Source organism: Lycium barbarum, chromosome 1 (genome assembly GCF_019175385.1).
Source record: "Lycium barbarum isolate Lr01 chromosome 1, ASM1917538v2, whole genome shotgun sequence".
Classification (NCBI taxonomy): Eukaryota; Viridiplantae; Streptophyta; class Magnoliopsida; order Solanales; family Solanaceae; genus Lycium; species Lycium barbarum.
Window position 1 is genome coordinate 162,331,691 of NC_083337.1, and position 7,020 is coordinate 162,338,710.

Genomic DNA, 7,020 nt, shown 5'->3' on the forward strand with positions numbered 1-7,020 from the left:
GTTGTTTTCTACGAGCAGCGTGAATACAATATGATGTATAAGGTTGGCGCGCATACCCGCCTCTGCCAAGGGTGGAAGGATTTCATTGATGCAAACCTTCTAAGGGAGGGACACATCTTATGCTTTAATGGTTGTGAACATAATGAGAAAGTAACCTTTTTTGTTAATATCAAGAGGGAAGTTATCGAAATAGATTAGGTTTCTCCCTATTATGTAAAGTTTATGAATTATCATCAATGAAATCTATATCTATGAAATTTATCTTTATCTATGGTTTTTCTTCTCAAGTTGAATGAAGATAACTTTTTAATTGAACATCCATGACAAGAAACGTCTTCAACTTACATACATAAAGTGAATAACAATCACTTAAACATCCTTCAACATACAAACATGTAATCCTGCTATGGCAATCGACATTGGTAATGCTTGTTCAAAAACACCCAATAAACCAAATAACAACACCAAAGAAACACAAAAACAAAAACTTATTAATAGTAATGCATCTACCCCTCTTCTCTTGTTCAAGCTTCATCACTTTCATCTCTTCTTCAAGCTTTGACACTTTCATCTCTTCTTCATTAACAATATTCTCATTACTGATGGCCATTTCACTATTGTCATTACCAATATCTCCATCAATGCAAGAAGACTCTCCTTCTTCCATTTCATTTGTCAAACCAACTTCTTCCGCCATTTTCTTCTTCAATTCCATTGTTTGCTCTGCCATTTTCTTCTTCAATTCCACTTCTCGCTCTTCCATTTTCTTAATCAATTTGTGAATAACAAACTTAGACCTTTCATCAATAGGATCATCCCTCCATTCAAAGAACTTACATTTCTTAGGCTATAAAATAAATTCAACTCATGTTAGGAACACTGTACTGTGTGGCAGAAATAAGGCATGCAACATAAAAAAATAGATTTATAATCGTACCCCATAGAATGGGCATGTCCAAAATCTTCTTCCGGGATTATTGGGAGACCAAGAAATCTGCATTTTCAATAATACTCTGTGATGGCATCGCACTTGACGCTTCATCTTTGGATCGTCATTTTGACTACAAAGATTGTTCAACTCCGATTTGAACTCTTTCATTAAGAACCCTAGAAAAAAAAATAAGTGAAAGATTTCTTGGTCTATAAATAAAAGATGAGAATAATAATGAGTTTGGAGAAAATATTACTTACCACTAGAATGCATGGCACAGATTTCAAAAAAAAAATCTTCAAGCTTTGGCAACAATGGAGTCAAGAATCGAAAATGAAGAAAAAGGAAGAAAAAATAAAGGGGGAGGGGGGTGGGGCGGGTTTTTCCCGTTATTTTTAAACACGTGTCAAAAAATAACTGGTCAAATTCTCCCCTCACGCGCTGCTTGGTTGTGTAGTCACGCACACTGCCAGATCAGCGCTAAAAGGTCAATAAAATACTGAAAAATTAAGACTGGGGGTAATAGGTCGCCCGCAAAGGTTGGGTGCGTCATAATTAATCCGGCTATACGTTGGGGGGGGGGGGGTTTAATGTATTTTCCCGCTTATTTTTACCAATAATTTTTACAATTATTTTGTTCCTTATTTTTTTGATAGGATATTCATTAAACAAACACTCTTTTTAACTAAACGGTAGAAAACAAAAAACAAATCAAATAAACTTTAATTTTCTGAATAATTTTGCTATATGAACTCGTTACACCAATGAATATTCGTAGATTATTTTTACATTCTTTGTGGACTAATATACCTAGTTATACAATTCTTTAGACATTTTATGTTTGATATACACTATTTTATTCTTGAAAATACATTCTTTATTTATTTAATATCCATGCATTCTTACATAGATGCACATTCTTTATATCCTTGATATATTTATATTTTTACACAGTCTTACATTTTTATTTAATATTCTTAATATAGTTACACATTCTTTACACTAACATATATATACTCTCTTTGTACTAACAGATATACTTTTATACTTACGAGGTACATTCTCTTTATACTCTTTTATATATTCTTTTTTACTATACATTCTTTATGAATACTTGATACTTGATATAAATACATTTTTATACACTGTATACACTTAGCATATTATCACCTAGTGTAGCTTTTCATGAAATCACAACATTTTGAAAACAAGTAATAATAATGATAAACAGATAAATAATCCCCCTCTAGTGTTCAGTTAAATTAAGTCTAAGGACTGTCTTCGGGCAGGCTCTGAGGGATGCTTAATACTTTCCCCTCGGGGTAAATGAAACCCTTATCTAGAATCTCATAGGTTTCGTCGACTAAAATGGAGTAGACACACAAGTACATATAGGTTTCCTGATTTTTCCTAAAAAATAAGGTGGCGACTCTAACCCTTTTTAAACCAGTTAGAAGAACCGGGAAGTTGCAAACTATCTTGGACCCAGTTCAAAATAGGGCGTAATAACAAACGTTTCATTACAGGGAAAAACAAGCAAAGTCCCCTATTAACTGTAATTCCGAGCAGAGAAAGCAGATTCTAGTGACGGAATCAAGGAATAAGGGAAAAGAGAAAGCGGCGGTGCAATGACATCTCCCTCACTCCACCAAACTTTGGGCCAACCCACAATTTTCTCAGTTGGACCTAAAAATCACTGAGCCAAAAATTGGCCCAAATGGGAGTAAGGTCTCGGCAGGCCCTTTGTTGGCCTCTGATCCAACCAAAAATCCCAAGACCCACAAAGCGGGCCTTTTTTTAAGTCCCCATAACCTTTCAAAAAATAAATAATAACTCTTTAATAAATTCGGGTAGGGCCAGACCCCTTAATGAAAAATACCCCGACCCCACACCCCCCTCAGTTCCATTAAATACTTTCACTCCCATATCTATACACTCGCTTGAGAATCTTAACAAAAATGCTTTGAGTATTAATATGGATATTAATGAGGATCATTCTTCCGAGCATAATCATTACACTGCTTAGGGACCAATGCACTCTTCCGCTTCCCTGAGCTCTTCAATCAACGAAATATCAAGGAACCCAAGCGTCTCTCCACGTTTTCTTTTAAGCTCTGTTAAGCAGAATCTATGCTCAAATCCTTCTAATAAAAATCTTCCAAGTTGAGAGAGGTGAACGAAGAAAGCATCAATGTCGAACCCCTCTAGCACCTCCTCTACCATTCCAAAAGATAATCACCGATCCCCTTTCACCGGAATCATGGCTAGAGCTAGCAATGATGGGTTAATTTTTTCCATTAAGAGTGATGACAGAAACATCATCATTGGAGCTGATAATATGGAATCCATCCTTCCTGTCATGTCTCATAACTTAAGGCCTCAACCATGGCCTAATGAACTTTGGCATGCAACTATGGATGTTGACACTGATACGAGCTCATCAGAGCCCATTAGAGAGGAGTGTCGACACCCAGAAGCTCAACCAAATCACGAGCCAAGTGTGTCAATCCCTCCATTTCTTCCCATTTGTGAACCTGGAGATTCCTCTGCTGGCACCTCGGTTCAGGAATTGGAATCCTCAATGGATGAGTTCAACTACCTCTGTGGATCTTACAGCTCAGACCCCACCTCCTCAACCATCCCACCAGTGACCTTACCTCCAGATCACCCACTCGTAATTCTAGAAAATAAGGTAAGCCAGACCCTAGGAAGGCTCTAAGAGTCCAACGGGAAGTTAGAGGAAATTGTAAGAGAAACGGTGGTCCCAGCATCAAGAGCAATTCTGATTTAGCACTTGCAAAGGGAAGAATTCAAAGAGCCGTACAGCGAAGTAGTTATTGCTCTGTGCCTAAGAAATCTCTTCAGGGTCAAATTAAACTTAGAGCCAGCCTTACCAGCAAACTCAAATGTCTCAACTGTCACCCTACATCCCACTCTAACGAACTTGGTAAACTCCTAAGCCCAAGAAAAGAGCTCCCAAACCTAGAAAAGAAAAGGGAAAAAGGTGAAACAGGCCCTAAGGTGTCCCTCACAGAAGTTGTTAATGAATATAATGATTTGGAATGCTAGGGGAGCCAATAGCCCTGATTTTTAAAGACACTGTGCTAGTATAGTAGGCCTGCATACGCCCATTATGTTGGTTCTGTTGGAACCAAAATGACTGACCACTACCACGTTGTTAAGGAGCTCAAATTTGATGCTCATGCCCAGTCACCAGCTAGAGGTCTCTCTGGAGGAATGATGGTCATGTGGAAAGATGATGTGTTGAGGCTAGAAGAGATTTTCATTAGTGAACAAAGTATCCATGTGTTTGTCATGGTACTCTCTACCCAAACTTCTTAGCTCTTCGGTGTTTTTTATGCTAGAATACTTATGCTGATAGAATTAGCCTTTGGAATAATTTAGTTGATATTGCCAATCACTTGAGGGGGCTGGTTGATAGGAGGTGACTTCAATGAGATCCTTAAGGCTAGTGAAAAATTTGGGGGAAATCCTATTAACCACTCTAAAGCCAATAGATTTTGGAAATACATTAATCAGTGTGGTCTCATTGATCTGGGATTCAAGGGTAGTAAATACACCTGGTCAAATAAGAGATACACCAATAGGGTGGACCTCACAATGAAATGAATTGACAGATTCCTAGCAAATGATGAGTGGATTCACCAATACCCTGACACTACTGCAACTCATCTTCCTATAACCCACTCAGACCACTGTCCTTTGCTTCTGGCCACTTCCATAGGTCCCTTCAGATTTGAGATTATGTGGTGTTCTCATCCCACTTTCCCTAACCTAGTAAATCATTGTTTTAATGAAAATGATCACATTACTAGAGATATTTCTAAATTCCAAGAAGAATGTAAAATCTAGAATAAAAATGTTTTTGGAAACATTTTCCATAAAAAATACTCCCTCCGTTTCAATTTATGTGAACCCATTTGACTAGGCACATAGTTTAAGAAAGAAGAGAAGACTTTTAAACTTGTGGTCCTAAATGAGTCACATATATTTTGTGTGGCTATAAATCTATATATAATATAAAGCTAGACATAGACAAGGTGATGTGGCACCTCTCTATGTCTGGAATACTATTTATCTTTTTTCTCCTTTTTTCTTATTTTAAAATTAATATCTAATGTATTAAGAAGACAAAAATCACTCTCTTAGTCTATTAATTACACCTCTTAGAGCCCGTTTGGCTTAGCTTTAAAAAAGTGGCTTATAAGCCGGTTTGATCAAAAAACAGTTTATAAGCCAAAATAAAAAGTTGGGTGGCCCAATATATTTTTTTTTTTTTTGGCTTATTCTAATCACTTTTTTAGCTTATAAGCTGGTTTGTCAAACACCTAAAAAACTAAAAAATAACTTATAAGCTGGTTTGACCACTTATAAGCCAATCCAAACGGGCTCTTAATCATCTTAATTACACATTTCCTCCTTCATTATAACCGTTGGTAATGGTAATCCTTCCATTAGAGAGAACCCAACTCAAACAGCCGTTTTCTTTCGGTTATTAAATCCCAAAAGCCTCAATTTATGTATGTGCTAGAATTCCAAAGTCTTTATCTAAAACTTATCCAAAGATCAATATTAAAGAAATGTTTACTCCTTGGTGTAGTAGTAGTATAAATAATGAAAGAAATAGGAAAACAAATGCACTCACCTTTGCTTCCCTCTCTCTCGTATAAACAATTTTCATTGTGTTTGTTAATGATGATAGAAATATCATTTGTCTTATGAATGTATGATTATATTTCAATTATTTATTATTAATTATATGATTATATTGTAGGTTTGTTGGGTTGTTGTAAGGGTTTTGTTCAACTGAGAATTAAGAAGCGGATGTCTGAAATTATACATCAAAGAATTCTTAGCGCGCAAAGGTATTTTTACTTTAGCCATGAGAACTAAACTATTTTTTTTTAATCGGTTTTAAAAAATTTCTATTTTAAGGTATAAAAGGATCTTTGGGTTTTTCTGTTCCAAGTTTTCCAGGAAAATTGCATAAATCAAATTAAAGCTTAAGTTGAGTAACTTACTAGGATATATAATAGACAGCTCTTTATTTATCGTTAATTGATATAAATATCTATATTAGTCAAAATAATTCCTACAAGTTCTACAGTAATATGGTCTTATATTTCCAACCAGTTGTATACGTTTGATTAGAAAGAGTAACATAATATGCAACCCCAAATTAGATTGTTTCTTGGTATTCAGAATTCATACGATGTATATACACATCTTGAAGATGTATCAATGTACAATAGACAATGTTATGGATAACATACACAAACTATGGAGAGCATTATGTTGTTTAAATGTTGTAGTTCAAATGGTGTAGTTCATTAGAGATGGGGAGCGGAATTATATTATTTTCAGAAAATCTGAAATTTATTCATACAGAACACACATTTTATTGTACATAGGATTATCTTATGATGAGAATACATTCTTTTTCTATAATATACTTAAAAACTTGATTAGGTGTTCCACATCTTCTATATGGTATATTAATGTCCTAAATATATACGAAGCAAAGATGTCTCCCAATAAAATAAACTTGTATCTCATATAAGATGGTCTATGTGTTTATACTACCTACACATATATACTAATGGATGAATTGAAGTGATGCACAACATTTTTATTTAGTTGTGTGTGTATGTGTACATCATAGATATCTAACTAAAATAAGTTGTTTAACTTAATATATGGAATACATGCGCAACACACATATTCATAATTTAGTAAAATAAGATGTTCAGGCTCTTTCTGTTTTTTCAAAATTAATTTGTCTTAAAAGCAAGTACGACATGACTTAATTGGGGGTTATAACCAGCACAACTAACAAAATCAACAATACTATACCTAGTGTAATCTCACAAGTGGAGTTTGAGGAAGACGGATGTACGCAAACCTTACATCTACTTTTATATAATAGAGAGACTGAACTAGCACAATTTTTCATAAATAAAATTTCATATTACAGTTTCAAATCGTATATGGATGACTAACCTAATCATTGATAGGTGAAAAGAATAGCTTCAATTAATAGCCTGACCAAATTTCTAAGGAGCCACGAG